Raw genomic sequence first — 27,947 nt, forward strand, 5'->3', positions numbered from 1 at the left:
TAATTTGTCTTAAATTAATCCTTCTTTATCAACCCTGATTCACCTTAATCCTTTTTCGTGCGCTTTAATCCTTATTCATGTAGCTTAACCCACCCTAATTGGGCTTAATAACGCAAATCCACCTCCAAACACCCTAATCCACCTAAATCCACCTTAATCTACCCTAATACATCCTAATCTATCCTAAATAATACCTCCTTTATCAACCCTAATTCACCTTAATCTACCTTAACCCTCCCTACTCTTTGTTCATGCACTGTCATCCACATTAATTCCCCCTAATCGATCTTAATACTCCATCAACTCCAATTCACCTTAATGCACATTAATCCACTTTAATCTTCCTTCATCCACCTTAATCCTCTTTCATGCGCGTTGATCCTTATTCATGCACATTAGTCCACCTTAATCCTCCCTAATGCACGCTGATCCACCTTAATCCTCCGTAATCCACCTTAATTCTACCACTAATGAATCATTAACTTGGCTAATGATTATCTCATCAGGGGTGGACATGCTTTGGGTCGCCACTGACCTTCCTTGGGTGACGTGATATTTTTTGTTCACAACGCGACCTTGAAACAGAGATCTAAAGGCTTTCACCGTGAAACTTAAAAAAAGAACGCAACATGGACTAGCTAGCGCTCATCACCTCCAATACCACGGGTATACTTGCCACTTTATTTTTTCAAGGCCTGCATTCATTGTATCTGACTGACGCACAGATCGACGTAAGCTAGATATTAATAGCTCCTGTACAAGCCGCTATTTCAATTTTCAGTAAAACAGGCAACGGATCCTAACAATCGCAAAAAGTCCGACTGAGAGGCTGTATCTTCGCACATAATTGTTCACAGCGGAAAGCAGAATTGTCTTGCACTAGAGTTGGAGGTATAGTAGCGGCGCCTGGTGGCGGCGAGAAACGTTATCTGGGTAGTACCAGCTTGGGTAGTCTTGAGCCCTGGCTGTGGCTAAGCACGTTTATAGCCCGAGTTTTGCGTCGATGCGCACTTTTTTCTGCTCTGTTGCGAGTGCGAAAAGGCTCGTCACTTCTCACAGACCACGCTGCGAGCTGGCCGCAGCCTATAGTTTAACGAAAACGGACTCTCCCTGTGCCGCGGGATGTAATTCTGGAAGCAGAAGCAAAAGGCGACGCCGAACCGGAGACCTAGCTCAGCTTCGAAAAAGCGTCCCCGTCGTTTCTGCTGCGTCGTGGGCTGCCATGAACAAGGCCTGAATTCCAACATCAGATTCTACCGTTTTCCTTCAAGACCTCATGAAGCGGAGCGTCGGGCGCGCTGGATAACTGCAGTTCGTCGCGCTGGGTAAGCGAAACTTCGCGCCATGCTGACTGCTTCGCCTGTCTTGAAGCTTGCTTGACTATCTGCGTTGCTAAAATTCGGTCTTTTCCACCTACAGTCCCGACGGCAACCCGTGGGAACTAGCGCCGAACTCCAGGATATGCAGTCGCCACTTTGTCTAATTTACAGACAATGTCTAGGGAATGCACAACACAGCAAGTAGCAAAAATGAGAGATGTATATAATTTGCAGGTCAAGTACAACATCTCACTTTAGATAATCACTATTAAATGACAGACCTACATAGAAGCAGGCATAGCTGGTGACAGCGCTTGTGGTGTCTTCTTGTCTCGTCTCTTGTCTACATTTTGCGCTGTTAACAGCAGGATGGAAAACCAACAAGCCCAAGCTGCTATTCTAGCTAAATCTTCGCCGCTTATTTCTTGAATGGCGTACGCGTATTCGGCGTTGTATAATTTGTTCACTTTACGCAGCGTGCCACCCCTGCAAAAATCTTCGGCACCCGATATTCGCTGCAAGACATGGTACAGCACCACAGAAAGTGGCGGGTCAATATTGTAAACCTGCTTTCCGAAGCAGATGACAGAGCTTGGTACTACCCAGTTCAGGATCGAGGGCGCTTTTTACCACTATTTTGCCAGCGTCCCCTGGCCCAATGCCTGGGCAAAGCAGGAGCCCCATAATGCTGCGTTTCCGACTTAATAACAACAGTTGGCGACGTGAGAGGTGATGAAGCCGCCGCAGAATATTAAGCATACTGAGGACAACCACATTTTTATGCAGTGCACAAATTGCCGCAACAAAAACGCTGGGCAGCAGACCGGAAGAAAGAAGAAAATGTAGTAGGGGTGTGCGAATATTCGAAATTTCGAATACGAATCGAATATTTTCCTTATTCGAAGCGTATTCGATTCGAGAAATGCATATTCGTAAATTCCCGAATATTCGAGGACGGCCGAATAATGGTCGAAACGGCGAATATTCGGACAGACTGTGAATAATTTAGCAATTAACGAATCACATGCTTGCTCCACATTCTCCTAAAAACATGTTTATTCACTGAGAGCTTCACATGATCCGCTCATTATCTGTATGCTCTACATCAAGATGGCAAGTTGGGCCAGTTTGTTGGGATTCATAGTAAGGTTCGTTACAGCGCAACACAAAACAGGGACAAAAGAAGGTACAAAACGACGACACAGCGTTACAGCACTGTGATCTTAAGTGCTGTAACGAACCTTACTATGAATGTGTACGCTCTGTTCCAGTCTATCTGCATCAGGCCCGTGAGACATGATCAGTTTCGATTTTTTTTTACCAAGCTTTATTCCAGGGCTCTTTCATAACAATATATGATGTACTTTCGGGCTTTGTAAGTATGCGCAATAAAATATGCACCTAGAAAATGTTACCTGGAAAAATGTTGTCACTGTGCATAGAGAGCCCTTACTTTCTGAACATGTTGAGCAGTATATTTTCCTTCGCGATAATCTGTAACAAGCGTTTACCTGACAGAGCATTACCTGACATTACCTGAGTGCACTACCTGTAATGAGTGCCTCTTTAACCTGAAGCAGCCTCGTAAAATGCAATATTATTTTTAAAAGGGTAATGAAGCTATTGTTACCATGTTTTGCAATTTTTTTATACTACACATATATTCGATATTCGATTCGATATTCGAAGACAGTTTTTCGCCTTATTCGTATTCGATTCGTATTCGAAAATTTCAATATTCGCACACCCCTAAAATGTAGCATTACGGCATGATTTGCTACGAGCAATAAAAAAGGCGCCTCAACTCGCAAACAACGCTGTTCTTTGTCGGAACAAAGTTCTTTCGGCCTCTATTGTGCAGCCACTGCTTCCTCTGGAAGCCGTCACGCTTTCCATAAACACGCCGTAACGTCATAACCATCTTAAGGCTTCTCGAATCGGTTATTTGCGCAACAGCACGGGTTAACGCTAGCACAGAGAGCAGGAAACACAGCGTACAACGTTCGCTACGGCGAGCCAGCCGACCTGAGGAGAATAAATGGCGCGAACTAAAAAGAAAAAAAAAGAAAACCGCAAGACCCGCGCGTTTCCAAGGGCAACGGCAGGGAGACTAATCGCCGTGTAGAAAAACGAGGGCGAAACTGGTTGCCGCAAGGGAGGGGGGGGGGGCGCACAAGGGGTGAGGAGGAGGCGAGGATGTCGCGTGGCGGCGCAGAGTTCGAAGAGTGGCGGTACTTTCAAATTATCAAGGGATTGTAAGGCGAACTTTATTGCAAGGTGCCCGTATGGTCTACTGAAGTGGGGCAGTGTGTTGTCCATACAGCAAAACACTGGCAGAACTGGGGACGCTTCTGCGATGGCGCCACCAGAAAGGCGCTGCGAACGACCGGCGTGCCTAGCGCGCGATATTTAAACATGTTGTGCAAAACTTCCTGCATTTATGAACTAAAACGCCCTTAAAACAGTTGGAATTAGAATAATTCACAAAAAAATGAACACTACAAACTGTTAGGATATATCAAAACGGCATCTAAGCTTGCATGTTTCCAACCACAGATCATGCAGTGTTCCTGATCGTCTGCTCAGCGTTTCGGTTGCAGAAGACAAGCAAACACTCGTCTACTCGTTCCGTTCGGTAAGCACGCATATGTTTTTAGTATTTCGAATGACACCACTATAAGAAGCCCGGAAGGAGCGCCTGCACTGTGCCTGGTGGGTTGCATGGTATTCCTTTCATGTTGGATCAGCCAGAAAGGCGGTTCCCAGGTTTCGCCGAAGAAAACAAACGAACAAGCAAACAAATACGCACGCACATACACTCACAGACATATTTAGAAATGCAGCGCTTCCCGTGCACATAAAGAATGTTCAAACGCGGCAGGAAACACCACAACAAGCAATCAGCGAGCTCCGAACGTACATGCATGTCATCCGCGACCACCATAACTGGCAATCCCGGAGGCCCTGTGTTGCACGATTATTTTCACTCTTGCCAGTAATGACTCCAAGCTGCTAGCACTGCAGTAGACCGGCAAAGATAGCAAGAGCTTGGTGGCGTAAACCACCGCCTCGTTCCAAAGGGGACGCTCATAGCGTCCGTCCGTCCGTCCATCCGTCCGTCCGTCCGCCCGTCCGTCCGTCCGCCCGTCCGTCCGTCCGTCCGTCCGCCCGCCCGTCCGTCCGTCCGTCCGTCCGTCCGTCCGTCCGTCCGTCCATCCATCCATCCGTGCGTCCGTCCGTCCGTCCGTCCGTCCGTCCGTCCATCCATCCATCCATCCATCCATCCATCCATCCATCCATCCATCCATCCATCCATCCATCCATCCATCCGTCCATCCATCCATCCATCCATCCATCCATCCACAGATCAATGGGGTATTTGAAATTTAGTGTTAGAAAATCTCGTGCTATGGTATTCAATGAAAACAGTAAACAGACAGTGGCGATACAATGCCAGCAAATACCTCGGGTAACAATATAAATACCTTGGTATATGGATAAACGAAGGCGATAGATAAATGGAAACACAGGAAAAAACAACAGTGAAGGGGAAGAGAAATGCAGCCATAATGAAGCACAGAGCGCTATGGGGATACAATAGGTACGAGGTCCTCCGAGGTATGTGGAAAGGTGTAATGGTTCTAGGACTTACTTTTGGAAATGCGGTTGTTTGCATTAAATCAGGGGTACAATCAGAACTCGACGGGAACCAAAGTTCAGTGGGTCGCCTCGCATTGGGCGCTCGCGGGAAGACTACAAATGAAGCTGTGCAGGGTGATATGGGCTGGACTGGATTTGAAGTGAGGGAAGCTCGCAGTAAAATTGAGTATGGTGATAAGTATAAACGGCTAAGCAATATGGAAGAAAGTAAATGTGCTGGGAGAGTGTTGAGGTATTTGTACAGGAAAAACATTGATTTACAGTGGAGGAAAAGAACTAGGAAGCTTACCCGCAAATATGCGGCCTGTAGGGTGAGCAACACAGCAACAAAGAACGTCAAGCGGGAAGTTAGAGAGGCTGAAATAATTTAATGGGTGGCGGCTATGGAAAGGAAACCTGTCATGAGTAACTAGTTAAGAGGAAAAAACGAAATCAGAAAAGAAACAATTTATGATAACTCAAAGGGAATTCAGCTCATTACTTTTCGAAGCGAGACCGGGATGCCTTAGAGTACGCCCCTATAAAGCGATATATAAGAAGGAAGAAGAAGCATGTGCGTGCTGCGGTAAAGCTAGGGAAACTATGGAGCATGATTTATTAGAATGTGAAGACGTCTGCCCAGTGGTCGATTTAGGCACCACTGGCCTCCTTGAAGCCCTTGGGTTCAGCAAGAGCAGTTGAAAAGTAAACATGTCCGCAATAGAGATCAGTAAGAGGCGATTGGAGAGTTCGCAATAGGGTAAGAGTTCGCAATAGGAGATCAGAAAATTTGGTTGTGGAAGTTCACAGTATTTTTTTTCTTCTTTTTTATTGTTTAACCTAGGTAGGACGTAAGGGAGTATAATAGCAAGAGCTTGGTGGCGCAACCCACCACCCCGTTCCACAGGGGACGCTCATACCATCCATCCATCCATCCGTGCTCCAGCAACCCCGGCCGTCATCGCAAGAAAAGGCACGTTTTTGCCACCGGGCGACACTATAGTATACCGTACCAGTACACCATAGTGCCCATATGGCGACTCTTTCAAAGCGGTGACAGGGACAGAAAAGGTTTCATCACAATCACAGATGCCAATGCCTGCGCCGTGACAGTATAAAAGACGAAACACAGCCGGCATTTACTCGATGGTGAAGTGGGTGTTCTTATACTGGTATAGGCATCGGTCCTTCGCCCGTGACACACAATTTTCCCACGAAAGCGCCGCAAAGGTACAATGGGGTATCATTATGCCGGTATACTAGTACTGATGCTGCGCACGTCGATTACTGTGCGTAGCATCAAACATGTCGCCAGCACCCTGAAGATCTATGTCATTGGCAAGAGATCGCTCGACCGCCAGCACAGCTGGGTCGCTCAGAAGGTTATTGGTCATCTTGCTGCGAAGTTGTAAGTCTTCAATCTTCGAAGGCACAAAAACTTGCGCTCGCAAGGCGATGACGATGCCAGTATCGTCACGGCGACAGCACCTAGCTTGTGCAGTTCGTGGAAGGCTAGTTTATATTCTCCGAAGACAGTCACCAATTGCAGCGGTATCTCTATCTTACACTTCCTTTGGGCTTCGATGCGCTGAAGAAGTTTCGTTATCAGCTTGCACTAAAAAAACTTCAACGCTTTCGATGCCGAAGGCACAGTGCTCGGCGAAAGGCTTGAGTAAGGAGATGTCCGTAAAATTCTCACTCCGTGGGTGGAGGGCGCTAACTCTGCAGAGTACATTCTTATTCACCCTGGACCGCCTAGTCAGCTCCGCAATCAGGTGACCCAAAACGGGTACAAAAGCTTTGACTCTGAATGTTTCCTTGGAATCTGGAGACTCTTCTTCAACGGGCAGTCCTTGGCTCAGTTACCAACTGTTCTATATGCAGCGAAAGGTGCGTAATTCTCTGCTTTTTTCTTTGGGACACTCCGTTTTCCTCAGAAATACTGTAGGTTTTAGGCCAGACAGTGTCAAATGCGTTATGCGAATTTCTTATTTCGGAGACCTCGTCAATGACCTTGCGTGCCGTGAGCCATGCCCGACTAATATTATATATTGCAGTCTCTACTTTGCAATATGTTTGAAAGAACCTTAAGGCGACTGAATACCTTGGTAAGTAGGCTTAACTGGAAGAGAAACGAGAAATTCATTTGCTCAAACAGACCCCTAGCTTCCGTTGCCCACCTGCTGTTTGTGGTGATGACTTCGGCGAGACATACGACGACAGCAGAAAAGCTTTCCATTGCCGCTGTGCCAACCGCTATCTGGCAGGCCTGTCGTGTATCGCTGAGACGCTGCAGCTCTGTCACTGGCAAAGACAACCTTTTCTGCACATCTACGTACAGAGAGTGAATTGCAGATCGACTGATCAGGAAAACATGGATGAATTCTAAAAGAGAGAAAAAATCCCTCATCGGTTTGATCATTTTGCAATCATCCACGATGACTAGAATGAGGCGGTGGTTCATGCAGTGGACGTACACTGCCTGCGACACTTCCTGCCTGAACAGCGCCTGGACGCCCCTTGGGGTACCGCACATGACACTCGCACCATCATGTTTGAACAATGCACACCTGAGTATCTATGCCGCTGCGATTCAATGTTTCCCTTACGTAGCCCTGGAGCGACTTTGCATCCAAGTGCTCAGCATTGCGGAATCCAAAAAACCGCTCAAAGACAACCCCACTTGCGTAGTACCTTGCTACAACTGGTAATTGTTGCGTCTTGCTTAGCTCGTTGGTTTCATCGACAATAAGTTCGAAGTAGTTGGAGCTTCTCCTTTATACTTGTTAATGTGATGTGGCTGAAAATTTCAAGGATCTGGTTGTGTACCGAATCATGACCGTACTTCGCGTTTGCTGCTCCACCATTCAGTTTCTTTCTGACAATATCGTTGTATTTGCCAAAGAGTTCAAGAGCTCAACGAAGTTTCCCTTGTTTTGACTTGCGGCACTTTCATTGTGGCCTCTCTGAGCGATACCCTGAACGGCTGTGAATCCCAACATATCTGTGACCCTTGCTACACAGAGGCGATTTTCCTGCACCTCCCTGGAGTACGCGGCGCTGATATGTGTAGCAACTGACTTGCTATGTCCTCCCGACTTCATCTGTGTGTAGGAGACCCACGATGTATGACAAGACTTATGGACGAGTGAGATTTTGTTCTTTCTGAAACTAGCACCTTTTTCTATGGCTTTTTTCCAGTTGCTGTATCCACCGTTGACAAATGTAGATTTCTGCAAATGTGATTTCTACAAATGTGATTTCTTTTTGTAGAAAGCATTCTGCAAGGGTAACAAAAAGCTGCGCCAGCCCGCGTGCACGCTGTACTCCAACCAAGACAATAGGTCGTACCAGTCCGAGTAGAAGGTTCTGCTCAATTTGCCGTACTTAGATGGAAATGGGTTCAGTATTGGCGGTGTGGTGACTCTCTTAAATTTCGAAATGTCCAAGTGGCCTGCGTGGTCATCGTCCACGTCCGAAGCGGTGAATTCGGTCGCGGAATCAGGTTCATTCCTTGCTGCAAATGATGCGGAAAGCTCGTTCCACTCACTGTCCATTTGCCCCAACGAGGACGCACAAGCGTCGTCAGAAGTGATGCTGTTCACAGCCTCGTCAAGCGGAATCAAAACGGAGCGCTGAGGATTTTCTTGTTCATGGAGCGTTTCTGAATCTCCCATTGTTGAAGCGGAAAGCGCGGTGTGGACGCATTGTTGCTTGGCCCGCTTGCTTGCATTCGGAAAAAAGTCGGCAATATACCTTTTCTACGACATCCTAAGGTAACCGAAGGGTCCCGTGGCATCGACCACACGTTGGAGCCTTCACAGGAGTTCAGAACGCGTGTATACATGACAGTAGCGCGACAGAGAAGGCGACGCGAGAAACTCGCTTGGACTTTGCACCACGTCGAATGTGCACATACCCTCTGTAGCTGCCTGGGCGTCGCCACACTAGCCTCTTGACAGCTGTAATTAACCCCTCCCCCCACAAAAGCTTTGCAGAAACTGCAGCGCTTACTTTTCTTACTAACGTGCAAGTCCAGAGACTAGCTAGATACAATGGTAGAGAGGAAGGGGGAGAGGAAGCACAGAAAGGATAGAACAGACGCAGTCCCTAAACGACTGAATAACAGCCTTGCCACTTTTCGCTCGCAGTTCCCATTCAACGGGAAGGGAGGGGGGATAGAGAAGAGATGACATGACAAGGCAACGAAATGCTACTACTACATACACGACAGCGGTTGCGGGGAAACGGGATAAATCAAGGTACGATAGGATATGTCGCTGATATTTCTGAAAAATAAACACTATGAAAATATGTCAAGCGGACAACTTCCGCATGACGCGCAGAAAAAGAGCTGCATTAATGAAAGCACTCCGCAGGGTCTAGCCCAGGTAGCACACAAAGTCTCCAAACGTCCTATTAATGGATTCGACGTCTCAAACAGATATTTGAACAAACTCGAACCATTAAAAACGTCGCAAGCAGGATAGCTTAAAAACGAGGGGTGAATACGTTTCGAAAACGTTTTCATAAGAGTGGCCGTATCTGTTCAATTAGCGTACTGGGATTTCGATGGCGCCGTTCTTGGTGGGAGAATTCTTAATTTATCAAGCGGCACTCATATCAATTGCTGCTGTAATTGCCCTGAATTAGCATGAGTTGGGCTAGGAAAAAGAAGCCTTTTGTAGTGTCGACGTCATGTCAGCAGAGACGAACGATTAGAAATGAAGTTGACACCGCAACAGGCCACGAAGAAATAGTGCACGAGTGCAGTAACCTTGAAGCCGCTCTTTGTGACGCGTACAACGGCTCCACATCGGCTTCGGAGGAGCGCTGTCAGTCAGTAGACCATGCGGGTGTTAGCGCTGATTCTGACAGCGTATCCTCTACTTCAATAGCTTTGGCTTTTTCGTAAACTTTATTGTCATTCAATTCTTTCTGACCATTTCTTTCAGTGCCCTGCAGTAAATTTTTGTTGTCATGGCCCCTAGTGCAAATGTGAAGCGACCGATATGTCACTCTCATCGTTTTGCAAATTCACTTATACCGCGCCCTACCGTAGAATGGAACCACTTGCCATTGCACGTAGGCACTAAAGGATGCGCAGCAAAATTCAAAGAGCTGCTACACACTGAGCGCAGTGCCCGACCTAATTGATTCGTCTACTTTTTGCGCGTTTTGTTTTGACAGATCCTTACACAACGAGATGTGTTTTACCGATGGCATGTTAATTTTCTACCGCTGTCTACCGCTGCAACGGTAGAAAAGGGTTGCGTCACCTTGCTTTGCACAGGCAGTCTCCTGGGGCTTACGCTGTTCGCAACCCACTTTTAGGAAACTGAGACGCGCCGCATAACACTCGGGTCGCTTCATATCGCTTCGCGCTTTCGCTGACACGGTAGAAAACGGCTGCATCACTTTGCTTTGCACAGGCAGTCTCCTGTGGCTTACACTGCTCTCAACACACTTTTGGAAAACTCGGATGCGTCGCATAATACTCGGGTCGCCTCATATCGCGTCGCGCTCTCGCTGCAACGGTAGAAAAGGGTTGCATCACTTTTCCTTGCACGGGCAGTCTCCTGGGGCTTACCCTGTTCGCAACACACTTTTCGGAAACTGAGACGAGTCACATAACACTCGGGTCGCTTCATATCGCTTCGTGCTCTCGCTGCAACGGTAGAAAAAGGTTGCATCACTTTGCTATGCACAGGCAGTCTCCTGGGGCTTACGCTGGTCGCAACATGCTTTTTCGGAAACTGAGACGCGTCGCATAACACTCGGGTCGCTTCATATCGCTTCGCGCTCTCGCTGCAACGGTAGAAAAGGGTTGCATCACCTTGCTTTGCATAGGCAATCTCCTGGGGCTTCCCGTACAAAAAAAATATTGAGAAGGCATTGAAATATTGTTGGTTAATGTTGAGTTTTTTATTGAGGAATTATTGAGAGTATGTTGGAGAATTGTTGGGTTGAGTGTTGAGCACTTTTGAATATTGGTCACTGAAATCGAATTGAAACACCATTGGGTACCTCAATGTTGAATAATTGTTAAGTTACCATTGAAAGTCCATTGTGCTTAAACGGCCCGTTGTGTTTGTTTTGTTGAATGGTTATTGAGTTACCATTGATTCTGCGTTAAACTAACGTTGTGGTAGTTCTGTTGATCTGTTGTTGAGTTATTATTGCCACAGCATTGAAACGCATATCGTGGCACAGTTGAGATGCCATTGAGATTTCAGAAGTCGCCATTGAAATATGATTGACGTTTCGTTGGGCTAGTGTATTTTTATTCATATATTGAAATTGCTTCGCTGCTCACACTTGCATGCCCCGGTGCCTGCTCATAACTTTTCCTAACACAAACAAAATCAAAGGAGAGACTGATCAACTTGAAGTACCTTTATTTACACTAAAGATGTGTGCACGTGAAACATTATTACAGTACATAAGGCACCACTACATTGAACCTGGAGACACAGGCTAGTACCTACAGCACTGTAGCAGTGTAAATACATCTGAAAAAACCTATACATATGAATCCAATCAAAACGATCATTGTGCTCTTCACTTTCGACTTAAGTTTATGACTAGGAGGCAAAGCGACTCAAAAGGCAGGGCTTAAGCATACCCTTGTAACAACCAACTTTGAACACATGAACACTTGGAGCTGCTTGCATGTGAATACACCAAAGACATCTGAATATGTTACATTAAAATGTTGCGCACACTAACACATCACAGGAAGAGCTACGGCTGACTGTGAGAAGGCAAAATAACCAACTTGAAACAAATGACTTCACGCAAATATATACAACCTTTAGCACACGTCTTTCACCGCGATTAAAATTTAATGAAGTACCAAAGTAGACTTGCCTGAGCTTTGTCTTCGAGATATATATATTTTCATGTTGCCCAATTATTTTATAAAAGAACGTCACTCAACTTAGCTATTATTTGACGAGACATCATTTAGAAAGTTGTCGGGCATGATGAACACCTGAATCGTTTCTGACAAGCCAGGATTGCTTTCTTCAGAAATAAACTTGTGAAGCTTTTGTGTAATGAAAGCAGCTTATCTCCCTGGCACAAGTCAAGAAAAACAGTACACCATTTGATTATGTTAATTTGGGGTACAGAGGAGTTCGTTAGTGGCATTTCCTCAATTTAGTGAGCTCATTTTCAGGTAATCTTTCTGGACTTGCACAAAGCTAATTAAAGCACTTTTTGGGGCCTTTTTTCCTATACTCAGCAACTAAGTGCTACCTCAGTCAATAAAGAGATAAGGAAAGGCTAATACCTTGAACGATAAGTGAAAAAATAATTATTTAGCACAGAAAATTGGTAGTAACACATGGCTAACACAATTCCAAACAGCCAAATAAATGGTCACCTGCACTTTCAGCATCAAGCACCCCAGAAATAGTCTTACAGTATGAGAAAAGGTTCCAATGACTCGACAGCCCGATTGCTGAGACAGTGAAAAACGCAAATTAATCATATACGAAACACCAATTACCTTAGTTTCGCAGATAAAATGTTATTAAAATAGCACCAGAATTTTGCTGCATGAAATACATAAAGGTTGCATAAAAATTGGGACAAAGCAGTAACTGAAAGACAGAGGGAGCTACAGCGCACCCATGTTGAAAAAGATTACAAGGAAAATGATATATATGCATATTTAAGTTTTCAATTTTCACTCCACCATATAGAAAAAGAACGCATGCACTTAGAGCATAAAAAGGTTCATGTGCCTGGAGAATGCAGCGCAGTACAAAGAAGCGTCATGAGAACCGAAAAGTAGATCTTACTACCAATGCTTGCAACCTACAATCAGGCATGTGCCATGTCATGCCTTGAATGGATGAAATTCACAAATCTTATACACAAAGGAAGTTACCATCACTCTTATTGGCTTCCTCAGGGAACTCCTTGAAATTGAACTAGAAAAATGTACATCAGTGTTAAAAACAGAAGATAAGACCCTATAGCGTTCTTCCTGAAATAAACAGTGCAAATAACTTCATGTATCAATTCTATGGACACTTCGCCAATTCGGTGTACATTTATATTTCACAACCACCCATACAGAGACGAGAAGGATGAATTAAGGTAGGAACACACATGAACGCTGACTCAAGTAGAAGTTTATTCGTGAAGACGAAGATTTTAAACACACTGGCCAACTTCACAAAGAAAAAGCCATGGATGCGCAGCATACACAGCCCGGCACAACAAAAAAGGACCGAAATACGTCCTGTAGAATAAACATGTGCGTCAAAAACTAACAAAAACATGAAAACTGAAAGGTTTCTCCTGTAAGCGATAGTAACGAGAAGTACTGTAGCGACTCTTTCCCACTAAGGGTCACAGAAATCTCGCTTATGAATATTTCTTCGTGATCAATAAATAATGCTTCCATAGGTCCTTTTGTGTTCTGGTCTTTGTGATGAAACAATCGTTCTTTCTGCTCTATACCGCAACACCAGAGGAGTTCCAGAAGCAATATTTATTGATCACAAACGAAACAATTGCGTAACCAAGTTATCTGTTGCCCTTAGTGGGAAAAAGTTGTTCTCAAAAGAGTATTTCCCGTTGGGTAGTATCACTTATCGGACAAATCTTTCGCTTTTTCAATAGATTTGACCGATAGTTCTCGTTTTTCACGCACGTTTATTCTACATGACATGGCTTTTTCATATTTTTTTCTTGTCGCACGTGGCTGTTTCTGCCACGCACGCACGGATTTTTACCTTTGCCAAGTTGACCAGTGTGTTTAATACCTTTGTCATCAAAAGCAAACATTTAGTAGAGCTTGCGCTCGTGTGTGCTCCTACCTATTTCGTCGTCCGCCTCTGTTCGTGCTGCTGTTTACAGTACCCAGGTATCACTTGGTTAGGCAGGTAAACATTTTCACAAACAAAAGTAAATGCCTCCCGTCAAAAGGTTGCCCATCCATTACTACTAAACGCCAGAGTAAATCGAAAGTAAGCCTAGTAAATCGAAAGTAAGCCTTCACAGAGTCCATGCAGCAGCTAGTACACCACAGAGTAACACAAAAAATAGTTGAAAATCCCAGTTGATGGAGATTGGCAACAGAGATGCGAGCTTGCTAGTGAATCAGCCACATATCAACGGGTGTCTCTTGCACGACGCCAAGGTGTTTTTGTCGTAGAACACTTTAGCATCTGGGAATTTACTGCATACGTAACCTGTGAGAAGGGAATGTGGACAGAAAATGAGATTGCGCGGATAAAGAACCTGCCACACACTGCACATAACTACGCACGAAATAGAAGTACACACTATACTGGCAAGTACAAATTTGCGACTCTTTACGAGTGCCGTCGAGAAAAGGAAAGAATGGGTTGCTACAATAAATGTTAGCTAAAACACGCACAGCGATGTTTCACAGTGGGGAAAATATTCCCGGCTCTCTCGCAGAACCAAGGACCACGCGAAAGTGCATAGCCCATACCAAACAGATACCGAATCTTTGGGTAGAAGTCCAGTAGAAGGGATGACCTAAACATACGCCGAGAGCGATGCGAGCGTGAGCGTGCCTGTACGAGTGAGAACATGTACCGCTTCTTTGAAGCTAGCCGCGCTCCGGTGTGGCTCCGATCATTCCGTGCGATTTGTGTGCAGAACGTCGCGTACACGCCCTTGCGTTGCGCGGTAGCGTCCGCGCAGTGAGCTAGCTTCATGCACGCGTCATTCTTCAACGCGCAAACGGTGCTCGAGTGCGACGCTTAGCTCGAGGCGACAACGCGCCGATTGGCGCTCCTTTCGCTTCTGGAAACAACGCATATTCGGATCGGTCCAACTCAAAGAGGCAGCAGAGAACGGTGGCATGTTTCGGTTATCGCTTATTAAAATTGTACAGTACGCCTTCAACGGCAAACCACCGCGCTAGATAAAGATGCTTACTGCAGTAGTTTTGGCGGTGATAGACGATAAGGTGAGCCCGTCGGCGGCTGTGTTCTTTGACCACGTCACCACACCTCTGTTCATTTGCGCTGTGTATCCGTGTACAGTCACCGCACGGAAGCTGTGACTAATCGGTTGGCCGTTCTCCGAAAATCCAAGAGGCGAAATATATTTCGCGGTGCGCCGCATCATTAGCCGCAACCTAAATCGAGGCGCGCTTAACCGCTACGGCACAAAAGGTGATCACACTAACCGTATGGTATACGATGAGCCACTACGGAAAAAAAAATTCTGATGTTCCACGTGCCAGACCAACGATCTGATTATGAGGCACGTCGTAGTTGGGGACTCCGTATTAATTTTGACTTCCTGGAAATTTTTACGTGCATACAATGCACAATGCACGAGCGTTTTTGCATTCCGCTCCTTTGGAATGCGGCCGCTGCAGGGATAGTATCCACGACCTCGATCCCCAAATTGCCACGGAGGCCGCCATAGTTACGAAATGCGTAAGCGTGAAGTGCAACACTGCCTTCCGGTACGAGTGTGGTACAAGCGTAGCACAGCTGCACACCTGCTGCACGATTATTTGTCGCGGTTCTCCTAAACTCGTAGTGCCTGCATAAATACCTTGAAAGGCGGCGCGCCTCTCACGTATCGGAACGCGATAACAAGCGCTTAGACGGCATACGTGAGCCCCCATGAAAAATGACGTGGCCACTGTACAAAATTATCACTGCGCAGAGAAGCCGATCCTTATGTTCCAATTGTGTTCTCTCATACAAATGAAGGAAACGTTATTAGACATGAACAAATGAAGCAATGCAATTTTACGCACATGGGGCACCGCTGCCTCTTCGCCAACCATTGTTTCAAACGAAGTGACGGCGGCAGCGAGAGCTAGTATCGCGCGCATTTGCTCCGGGGCATGCGGTTTGCTTCAAGAAAGTGAAGGGTGTGCTTAACATGTCACGCTCGTAAATGTCAAAATAGAAAAGAAGGCTACGTGCCCAAGAAAACGAGATTACCTACCTATCTTCAGAAGTACGGCTGCGACTGTTTCGGGGTGCCTTCTCTCCAACAGGCATCATGGCCTCTGCCGCGCAACTCATCAAAACCATCAGGCTCGCACATCAGTAGAAGACTATTTGTTGGGTGAGCCAACCACTTCACCGGATAAATGTCCCACTTATCGTCGTTATAGCATTTCACTAAAATGTGCGTCATGATGTCCTAAAAGAAAATACTTTCATCAAGAAGCACGAGGCGTGAACCACGGCACAACTGCAACCGAATAACTGAGTCCGAAAGCCGTTCACAGCTTCACATGGCTTCACTATCGTATTCAGTTATAAAAACCTTTCAAACATAAAATAACGGCACTTAAGAACCACTAATTAATTAGCAATAATTTTTCGTCAACTAACCTTCATAAATTATTACGAACTACCTAATTTATAGCGTAAACAATAAATACTACGACCAAAAAATGCGACTACGAAACTAGCGGTAACCATGTGTACTGTTGCAAAAGTGTGCGCAAAACGAAGGTCGGTTGCGCCCGTTTGCGCGCACACACACACACCCGAACGCTACCTTAACGTTTGTCGCGCCACCTAGAAAGAAAAATTACTACTAGTTTTGCTATTTTTACAAAAATAAATCTTCTAAAATAATTTGTAGCGTTTTTGCAGATGGCGAGGTGACAAGTAAGGTACAATAAGACTCCGTTACTTGTATTTCTTTCATTTCCCTTTGGTGTTCTTAGCTGAACATACGAGACCTGCAGGCTTGGAACATGAGAAGACGACAGTTCGGCGAGGCTGAAATAAATCGCGTGCTTCTTGCAAGGCGAGAAACGGGAGCAGCCGCAGATACAGCGATTAGCTGTGATACTGTTGCGGCTGTTGCTGAGTCTGAAGCTCTTTGAAGTCAATGGTTATAGCGGCTGCGCGCTGCGATCTCAAAGCGCGTTCATTCTTTGATCTCTAGTACCACGGACATTGGACAAAAAACTTTATTTGCTTTACGGACAGAGGGTACGTCGCAGGAAATTCGAAGACCTCACCCGTGTATGTTTGTAGCGTGTGCGCGCTTGCATCCTACGGTTCCCACAGTGCGTCCGATGCTCGAAGGTAGCGTCGTCGCCTGTCGGCACCTGTCTTATCGCCGGCCGCGCTGCCGCCATGTCTACTTTTGGGGAACTCCACATGCGCGTAGTCACCGTGTTTGCAAGTGAATTTCGCATTCTTCTGCTCCCCGAAACGTGCTCATTTCGGATCGTACCAATGGTTATGTCATCTAGTGTATGTTAAAACGACGATGGCATTTGTACACCGGCGAAGAAATAAATCGTTATGAACTTGGGCGGTCATGAATCTAGTCTAACGTTGCAGTTTTTACGTAGAGAAAATGGCTACGAAAGTGGGGCGGTCCCGGAGATAGGCGCGTCAAAGCGCCAGCTGTAGCGACAGCACCAGGAAGTGGCACGCGGCACACACGCCAAGCATTTCAGAGCTTACTGGCTTTCGAATGAGAGGAGTATGCGCGCGCTTGTGGCCTATTGGTTAGAGTACCGGGCTTGATGGGCGACGTTCGATTCCACCCCATCGGTCACATATAATTTTCTATTAATGAAAGCGAGGCGAAAGCAGAACCTACCTGCCGCAAAGTGACAGGAATGAGGTTGGAACGCATCGCAAAACTTGTTTGGAATGTCTTCATATGCGATTTCTAATTATTGTATACTGGACTCAACTGCTACACAACAAAAGAACAACTAGAAAAATCAACACAAATTACCCAATAAATTGTTTATTGAGAACACTCAATGGTAATATTGTTGTGCAAGGGTTGAGTGAACTCAAGTGCTCTTGAAAATTTGTTGAAGTCAGTTGTTTCAACAATTCCTCAACAATATATCAATGGTTAATCAACACTCATTTTTGTACGGGAATAACGCTGCTCGCAATACACTTTTCGGAAACTGAGACGCGCCGCATAAAACTCCGGTCGCTTCATATCGTTTCGCGCTCTCGCTGCTACGGTAGAAAAGGGTTGCATCGCTTTGCTTTGCACGGGTAGCCTCCTGGGTCTTACGCTGCTCGCAACACACTTTTCGGAAACTGAGACGCGCCGCATAACACTCGGGTTGCTTCATATCGCTTCGCGCTGTCGCTGCAACGGAACAAAAGGGTTGCATCACCTAGCTTTGCACAGGCAGTCTCCTGCGGCTTACGCTGCTCGCAATACACTTTTCGGAAACTGAGACGCGCCGCATAAAACTCCGGTCGCTTCATATCGTTTCGCGCTCTCGCTGCTACGGTAGAAAAGGGTTGCATCACTTTGCTTTGCACGGGTAGCCTCCTGGGTCTTACGCTACTCGCAACACACTTTTAGGAAATTGAGACGCGTCGCATAACACTCGGGTTGCTTCATATCGCTTCGCGCTCTCGCTCCAACGGTAGAAAAGGCTTGCATAACCTTATTTTGCACGGGCAGTCTCCTGGGGCTTACGCTGCTCGCAACACTCTTTTAACGCGATAGCGTTAAGGAGCTCGTGTCGCAGAAAAGCCGGTGTCGAGGGCGTCGGTGTCGGCGTTTGCGGCGTTGACCGTGAGAGATAAATCACTGCAGGCACTTCATAAATAAAAAGCAACTTCGAAGATGGGCTGGGTGGGAATCGAACCAGGGTCTCCGGAGTGTGAGACGGAGACGCTACCACTCAGCCACGAGTTCCATGCTTGAAAGAAGTACAAAAGCGCTTCTAGTGAATGCGGTGTTGCCTTAGAAACGTGCCGTAGAAAGTTATATTGCGGTTATATCGGTAATTACGATCATGTAACTGACGGAAGTCGCATTTACATGAGTAGCGCAGTACGTTTCCGCAACATTTCTTCTGTGCTTACCGCACACGCAGAGCCATCTTGCGGCAAACACAGAAGACCCCCTCCTCTCAATGTACGGCGCTGCCCCGACAGGTGGCGCGCCACGGCTGTGCGCGGACCGGTGCCAGGCGCGTCGCATGCCCCGACTCCCTCTCCCCTGACGACGCTTCGCCGTTCTCCCACATGGGCTGCAGACTCAAGCGCCGTTCCTTTCTGTAGATTACTATCTATCTATCTCTCTGCCCGTGCCGATCACGACGTTCGGCTGGCGTAGATCCTTTCCTCCTCCGAGACACCGAGTTCTTTGGTTTGTGCCGTTTGCTCAGGCGCACATTTCGTTGCCGCGCCGAACACTGCGTTGCTCGACGCTCACCGTGTCCGATGCGGGGCGCCTCGTAAGTGATCGCTGCGCCGTAGCGCATTGTCTTACACCCCTTGGCGGGTCGACGGGAACGCTGTCGCGTTCCACTCTTGAAGGCGAAGCTTAAGCGTCCTCCAATTTTTCAGAAACTGAGACGCGTCGCATAACACTCGGGGCGCTTCATATCGCTTCGCGCTGTCGCTGCAACGGAACAAAAGGGTTGCATCACCTAGCTTTGCACAGGCAGTCTCCTGGGGCTTACGCTGCTCGCAATACACTTTTCGGAAACTGAGACGCGCCGCATAACACTCGGGTCACTTCATATCCCTTGGCGCTTTCGCTGAAACGGTAGAAAAGGGTTGCGTCACCTTGCTTTGCACGGGTAGCCTCCTGGGGATTACGCTGCTCGCAATACACTTTTAGGAAACTGAGACGCGCCGCATAACACTCGGGTCGCTTCATATCGCTTCGCGCTTTTGCTGAAACGGTAGAAAAGGGCTGCATCACTTTGCTTTGCACAGGCGGTCTCCTGTGGCTTACGCTGCTCTCAACACACTTTTGGGAAACTCGGATGCGCCGCATAACACTCGGGTCGCCTCATATCGCGTCGAGATGTCGCTGCAACAGTAGCAAAGGGTTGCATCACCTTGCATTGCACGGGCAGTCTCCTGGGGCTTACCCTGCTCGCAACACACTTTTCGGAAACTGAGACGCGTCGCATCACACTCGGGTCACTTCATATCGCTTCGCGCCCTCGCTGCAACGGTAGAAAAGGGTTGCATCACCTTGCTTTGCACAGGCAGTCTCCTAGGGCTTACGTTGCTCGCAACACACTTTTCGGAAACTGAGACGCGTCGCATTACACTCGGATCGCTCCATATTGCTTCGCCCTCTCACTGAAACGGTAGAAAAGGGTTGCATCACCTTGCCTTGCACAGACAGTCTCCTGGGGCTTACGCTGCTCGCAATACACTTTTCGGAAACTGAGACGCGCTGCAGAACACTCGGGTCACTTCATATCGTTTCGCGCTCTCGCTGCAATGGTAGAAAACGGTTGCATCACTTTGCTTTGCACAGGCAGTCTCCTCGGGCTTACGCTGCTCGCAACACACTTTTAGGAAACTGAGACGCGTCGCATAACACTCGGGTCACTTCATATCGCTTCGCGCCCTCGCTGCAACGGTAGAAAAGGGTTGCATCACCTTGCTTTGCACAGGCAGTCTCCTCGCGCTTACGCTGCTCGCAACACACTTTTCGGAAACTGAGACGCGTCGCATAACACTCGAGTTGCTTCATATCGCTTCGCGCTCTCGCTGCAACGGTAGAAAAGGGTTGCATCACCTTGCTTTGCACAGGCAGTCTCCTCGGGCTTACGCTGCTCGCAACACACTTTTAGGAAACTGAGACGCGTCGCATAACACTCGGGTCACTTCATATCGCTTGGCGCTTTCGGTGAAACGGTAGAAAAGGGTTGCGTCACCTTGCTTTGCACGGGTAGCCTCCTGGGGATTACGCTGCTCGCAATACACTTTTAGGAAACTGAGACGCGCCGCATAACACTCGGGTCGCTTCATATCGCTTCGCGCTTTCGCTGAAACGGTAGAAAAGGGCTGCATCACTTTGCTTTGCACAGGCGGTCTCCTGTGGCTTACGCTGCTCTCAACACACTTTTGGGAAACTCGGATGCGCCGCATAACACTCGGGTCGCCTCATATCGCATCGAGATTTCGCTGCAACAGTAGCAAAGGGTTGGCATCACCTTGCATTGCACGGGCAGTCTCCTGGGGCTTACCCTGCTCGCAACACACTTTTCGGAAACTGAGACGCGTCGCATCACACTCGGGTCACTTCATATCGCTTCGCGCCCTCGCTGCAACGGTAGAAAAGGGTTGCATCACCTTGCTTTGCACAGGCAGTCTCCTAGGGCTTACGTTGCTCGCAACACACTTTTCGGAAACTGAGACGCGTCGCATCACACTCGGATCGCTTCATATTGCTTCGCCCTCTCACTGAAACGGTAGAAAAGGGTTGCATCACCTTGCCTTGCACAGACAGTCTCCTGGGGCTTACGCTGCTCGCAATACACTTTTCGGAAACTGAGACGCGCTGCAGAACACTCGGGTCACTTCATATCGTTTCGCGCTCTCGCTGCAATGGTAGAAAAGGGTTGCATCACCTTGCTTTGCACAGGCAGTCTCCTAGGGCTTACGTTGCTCGCAACACACTTTTCGGAAACTGAGACGCGTCGCATTACACTCGGATCGCTTCATATTGCTTCGCCCTCTCGCTGAAACGGTAGAAAAGGGTTGCATCACCTTGCCTTGCACAGACAGTCTCCTGGGGCTTACGCTGCTCGCAATACACTTTTCGGAAACTGAGACGCGCTGCAGAACACTCGGGTCACTTCATATCGTTTCGCGCTCTCGCTGCAATGGTAGAAAACGGTTGCATCACTTTGCTTTGCACAGGCAGTCTCCTCGGGCTTACGCTGCTCGCAACACACTTTTCGGAAACTGAGACGCGTCGCATAACACTCGGGTCGCTTCATATCGCTTCGCGCTCTCGCTGCAACGGTAGAAAGGGGGTTGCATCACCTTGCTTTGCACAGGCAGTCTCCTGGGGCTTACGCTGCTTGCAACATACTTTTCGGAAACTGAGACGCGCCGCATAACACTCGGGTCGCTTCATATCGCTTCGCGCTCTCGCTGCAACGGTAGAAAAGGGTTGCATCACCTTGCTTTGCACAGCAGTCTCCTAGGGCTTACGTTGCTCGCAACACACTTTTCGGAAACTGAGACGCGTCGCATTACACTCGGATCGCTTCATATTGCTTCGCCCTCTCACTGAAACGGTAGAAAAAGGTTGCGTCACCTTTTCTTTGCACAGGCAGTCTCCTGGGGCTTACGCTGCTTGCAACATACTTTTCGGAAACTGAGACGCGCCGCATAACACTCGGGTCGCTTCATATCGCTTCGCGCTCTCGCTGCAACGGTAGAAAAGGGTTGCATCACCTTGCTTTGCACAGGCAGTCTCCTTGGGCTTACGCTGCTCGCAACATACTTTTCGGAAACTGAGACGCGTCGCATAACACTCGGGGCGCTTTATATCGCTGTGCGTGATCGCTGCGATATTTGCCTCATTCGATCACGGTTGGACTACGATGTCGTTATCTATCATTCTGCCGCCCCGAGCGCGCTAAAGATGCTAGATCCGGTCCACCATCTAGGAATCCTGCTGGCCACTGGCGCTTTCAGAACAAGTCCCATGGAAAGTTTGTATGTAGAATCAAATGAGTGGTCACTTCATCTGCAGAGAACATACATCAGCCAAACATATTTTCTGAAAGTTCACTCTAATCCTCAACATCCGTGTTTTAACACCGTTAACGATATGTCATATGCTACACGTTTTCGTAATCGCCCCTCTGTAAGACAGTCGTTTTCATTTCGTGTGAGGGAGCTTAGTGTTAAAATTGATGTTCCACTCCTCAAACAACGTTTAATGCCTCCACCTAAGCTGCTACCACCTTGGGAGTGGCAGCTGATACAATGTGATATATCTTTCCTACAAGTAACAAAGCAGGCCCCAGATATCGAAATCTAAATGCATTTCCTGGAACTCCAGTAGAAGCACTCCTGCACGGAGTTCTACACAGACGCATCGAAGCCACGCGAGGGCGTGTCCTATGCAGCCGTCAGTCCCTCCTTCTTGGAACCCGATGTACTGCATCCGGAAACAAGCATCTTTACTGCTGAGGCCTACACACTACTGTCGGCTGTGCAGCATATAAGCAAAAAAAAATTAATAATCTGTTATATATACGGACTCCCTAAGTGCTGTGAAGGCCTTAATGTCATTTTGTAAGCACAAAAATCCAGTAATCATTGAACTATATTCCGTCCTATGTAAAGCGTATATATGTAACCAGTATGTCATCATATGCTGGGTGCCGGGGCATAGGTAGGGGCATCGAAGGTAACGTTCTTGCGGACCAGATGGCCACATAAATTGCACCGTATTCTGTTAATCCTACCGCTGCAGTCCCTAGCTGTCACAGATCTGAGGCCCTTCTTGCGCAGGAAACTGCGAAATCACTGGCAACGCTTGTGCGACATGCAAAGAAATAATAAGCTGCACGTAATAAAGCCACAATTAGGGTTCTGGCCTTCTGCAACAAAATCACGCCGAACAGATGTCCTATTCTGTCGTCTAAGAATAGGACACACATTTGGCACCCACAATTTTTTACTCACTGGAAATGAGCTTCCCACCTGTGGGAGATTCGGGGAGGGGCTGACCATCCTCCACGTCCTCCTGTAGTGTCGTAAGCCGAATCTGACAGAAAGAAACATTTTCCGTTAGCATACCGGCAGCACATTCCCCTTCATCCTGTAAGGTTACTCGGCCCAGAACCGCTCTTTGACACCAACGCAGTTCTAGGTTTCCTGAAAGATGTTGTGTTAGATGTAAGTAGCCCCGTACGTTCGTAGCGTCTTCTCTCTTCAGAAGATGCCGCTGTGATAGCTGTTTCGTAGAGCACATGCCTCTCGGCCCTTGCGTTTCAAGGGCTCTGGTGAGGCAGTAGTGCTCTTGGACAATTTTACCATCTCGTATGTTTTATATATTATATGCATCATTCTTTCTTAATGCATTTTAGTGATCATAGTACACGTCAATAATCATTGCCATAATTTTATTACGTGTAGTTTTTATGCAATGAACACCAACTCTTTTAGGCCCCTTTACAGCCGCGTCACATTAAATTCACAGAACCTATCAGACCACGACATATTCATTACTACTAGCATGGCGCTCTTTGGCCATACCTGGCCCTTGCGCTATTAAACCTCAAACATCATCATCAACTCGTTCTAAGGCAGTGTACGAACGTCCTGTGGTGGAGGAGGTTTCACGGAGGATTCGTCAGCCAGCGCCAGACAGGACAGCCCTATAGGGGATAATGCGGAAAGTATACGCCAGCTAATGAAAAGACCAGGAAAGCAGCGGAGCCTGAAATGTCGTCAGAGGCAGAATGTAGGAGAAAGTTGTTAAACGTAAGCCCTGCCACAATGATTGCTGAGCAGGAAATGTGTAAGACACAAAGCAATGCTAAGCATTACCATGACAGGACGGCTCGCACGCGACGCTTTGAAGTTAGGGAAAACCCACTGGACCACGAATATCTTCTTGACATCCCGACTAGATCCGAACGTCCTAGTCCCGGTCAGGTCGTCCTGTGGATAACGTGTGGACATTAATTTCGGGATGTCCTATTTAAGACATCCTTCAGACATCTACACGATTGAACCTCTGGGATATAAACAAAATCCCAGAACTTTAATCCTATGGATGTCCGAAGGATGTTTTCAACGGGATGTCCCATACCGGCCATATGTGGGACCAACACACACAGTCCAACACGTACTACGTTATCCTATCGCAGAATATTAAATCTCTACCACGGGTGCCTTCAGCGCACGCTCTTCAGAAAAGACATCTCAGCCAGCAATGTGAAGTTGCTGCACTCAAAATCAAACTTCCAATGCAGGCGATAAGTGGAGAAGTAGAAATGAACGACCGAAACTGCACAAGCATATTGGGAGGAAACGTCACAAAGAGGCAGGCAGAATGCCGGAACAGCTGCGCATTACCTCTTACCGCACGGCGTAACCGAATCAATCGTGTCCTATGTTCCTACGCTCTCCGAACAAGTGACTGCCTTTACCCAGTCGAATCACCACTGTCTGTCGCATGCACACGCACGCTTTGCGCTGATTTGCGCGTAGTCAGTCACATGACTTAACGACACCGTCTTATTGGATATCTTCGCCCTTCTGTGTAAGCTCGGAATGCCTGAAGGCCTGAAGGTTGGTGGGTTGGTCAGGCCCCGCACACCCTCAAGTTCAACAAATGGCCACAGAGGGCGAAAAATCAATCGAGGCGTGTTTCAGCGTAAGCGCGCAAGTGGAGCTACTGTAATTTGGTCGCATACGTTAATTTGTGCTTTTTCTGCTAGGGGCGCTGAACATGCTGAATTTTTTACTTTACACGAACCATTGACATAAACAATCGAGGTGTCTAACGATGTTTTTTTACCTCAGGTAAATATATAGGCAGTTGATTTTTTTTAATTTGATTGTTGAAGCTGCTTTTTAGACATAGCGTCAAGGTTTTTGTTCTTGAGTAACCACCGGCAGCCGACAGCCTATTGGTATCGATGTGTTTCCTGGCCGTTGGCGTTCGAATACTACGGTGGTAAAACATTCTCGAAAGCATGCTCGTTTCGTCTGCGAGTCATTACATAGACTTGCTGTAAAGAGGTCTACTCTTGGCAAAAAAGTAGTGCCTCATTTTGTTTAGGCGTTGATTATCATAATGAATGCGGCGGAGGTTGAGGGAGTACGCTTGAAGGCACGTTTTTATGCCGTTGATCTCTATAACACCGTAAGTACGCAAACCGATGTCACAGAACACCCGATGCATCACTGTGGGTTCTCCGTCATCGCTTGTTTGCTGTACGCCTACTAATTCTTCATTTCTTCTTCAAGTGTTGTATCCTCCTTTTGTCCTTGTTCTCTTGTGCTTCACTTACAGTATGTCGTTCCGTCAGCTGTAATGCGCATTTGCAAAACCAATACGTTTGATAAGACGGAGTGGTTATCATAATTTCACTACACATGTATTAAGCTGGCACATATGGTTCAGATACAGATACCTGTATGCAGACTTGCACGATGTTGATGCGGAGACGATGACACCCGTAAGAAAGAGGCAGCTGACGGCCGTAAGCTGTTGCGTTCTTTCCGCCAAACTACCCGGCCTGGTAGTGCTGTAAAGATGCTGTATAAAAGTGACACGCGGTGACAGGCAAATTATTATACTTAGCAGCCAACCGTACGTTTTGTAGCTTAGGTCTTCTTTCTTGTGCGTTTGTGCTACCCTTATTAATGAGCCATTTCTTGACTATGTAACCGCGTTTGTGTGGATGCGTAGACGTGTGCTTTTTGTTGTACTTGTAAAATGCAAATAAAATATTTTCAGGCTTACTCAATCTTTGGTGTCGTGTGCGTTTATTCCAGTCGAGGCCATCGTGCCACCTGGAAACCGCATTCTGTCAGTAGCCCTACACGAAATGCAACAGCTGGAGCGCGGCGGCACAACTCGGGGTAACGGTGGCGTAATAAACGAAAAACCGCTCGGGATGCCCTTAAAAGTCAGTTCAGAGTGTGGGTTAACTCGATATGACTCAGCGCTACATGCATTCTGCTGCGCCTCGATCGTGCTCCCGCCAGTTTGGTTGCTGTGTGGCAAACGTAGCGCCTACACATATATGTAGGCGTTACGTTTGCCACACAGCAACTTAACCGGCGGGAGCACGACCGAGGCGCAGCAGCCAGAAACCCAGTAAAGCCACAGAACACCTGGTAAAGCGGCCATACTGTGTAAAACCCCGTTTCCGTTTCCTGTTGTACAGCGCCATCTGTGGTCGCATACTTTAGTTCATGACGCCACCGCTACATTTATTTCCGTAGCACTGTGGAAGGTACAGTTTCCCTTCTCTAAGTTTGTATAGGTGTTCTGTGGGTTGGTGTGCTCCGCGCTCTCACACGCTCAGGTCGCGTGCTTTCTCTGAACGCGGTGGTTGTGTCGTTGGGCCATGTGCACATGAGTTCCAGGGTGAGCGTTGGTCAGCTCCAGGTGAACGTTTTTGTCATGCGCTTTGGAGCTCCATTCCTGCAGCGCCTGTGCGTCTTACGCCTATCAAGAGGTAAGTGACAGTTCATGAAGTGAATGTTTTTCTATTAGCAGCCATGCAAGTGTCGTGTCTGCGCATAATCGAATGACGGGCATTGTAGTACATCCCCATCTTTTGCAGCGACAGTAACACCAATCGGTGATTGACCATGCGTTGTGTTGCGTTTGGTCGCATCGTACTAGATTTCTGCAAACTTCCGAGCTTACTCTGTCTTATATTTCTGCGCAGCGCTGAGATAAAAAAAATCTCAATTCGAAACTTTAGAACCGTTAACTCCCATGTAGTCCACAGAATGAGTCCGCAAGAGTTATCGTTGTCTTTACTGAACAGTGGTGAATAATAAGAAAATGAATATTAATTATATTAGCTTCCCGACACGCACTGTCCAGAATAGCCTTGCTTCAGCTTCGTTTGCGTTTTCTTTGCGTAACCGTCATTGTGAGAGCAATCAATTGTACAACTGCGTAAGTTGAAATAGCTGAAATGTTTTACGCATTTGTATCGCGGTCGGCGCACTTGCTGCACGTTATGGCCGGCAACGCTGCTGAATTTTAATACGCCTGTCTTTAGGGCTGCTATGTTCTTACTAACAGTGCATGCACTTTTCTTGGAATAAGTAAACTTTAGGGCGACCTGTTAGACTTCAAGACAAGCTTACTCCTCGGCTGCCTGTGACGAACGAAACGTTTGCGCCTGCTTAATTGCTCGTTCGCATGTGGTCGTATTTTTTTGTATGTAACAGCGCAACTTCTCACTTGACTGATTCTTTCGCGTGCTCGTAGTGATAATTGTGCCGCTTAAACTTCGCTACCTGTGCTGTTGGCGTTTTGTTTGCGTAGCAGCGTTGCCCAAGTAATCGTAAAACTACCTAAGTTTGGAATAATAGAACTTTGTTGGCCTTTGTATCGCGATTTGAGAATTTGCTGCCCGTGATGGCCGTTCGCGCTGCTGAATTTAACAAATCGTGTAATTACGGCTGGTATTGTTTTTGGCTAACAGTGTCGTGCACGTTGTCATAATAACGAGACATCTGGGCAACTTGTTAGGTTTCTGCTTAT

The 27,947-nt window shown here is 47.2% G+C and overlaps 1 pseudogene; it reads right to left on the reverse strand.

Annotated features, from left to right (window-relative positions):
* Window positions 1-6,217: 6,217 nt before the first annotated feature.
* On the reverse strand, window positions 6,218-7,494 carry LOC135917803 (zinc finger MYM-type protein 1-like; annotated as a pseudogene).
* Window positions 7,495-27,947: the final 20,453 nt, after the last annotated feature.

This window comes from Dermacentor albipictus, unplaced genomic scaffold (genome assembly GCF_038994185.2).
Source record: "Dermacentor albipictus isolate Rhodes 1998 colony unplaced genomic scaffold, USDA_Dalb.pri_finalv2 scaffold_13, whole genome shotgun sequence".
NCBI classification, from domain to species: domain Eukaryota; kingdom Metazoa; phylum Arthropoda; class Arachnida; order Ixodida; family Ixodidae; genus Dermacentor; species Dermacentor albipictus.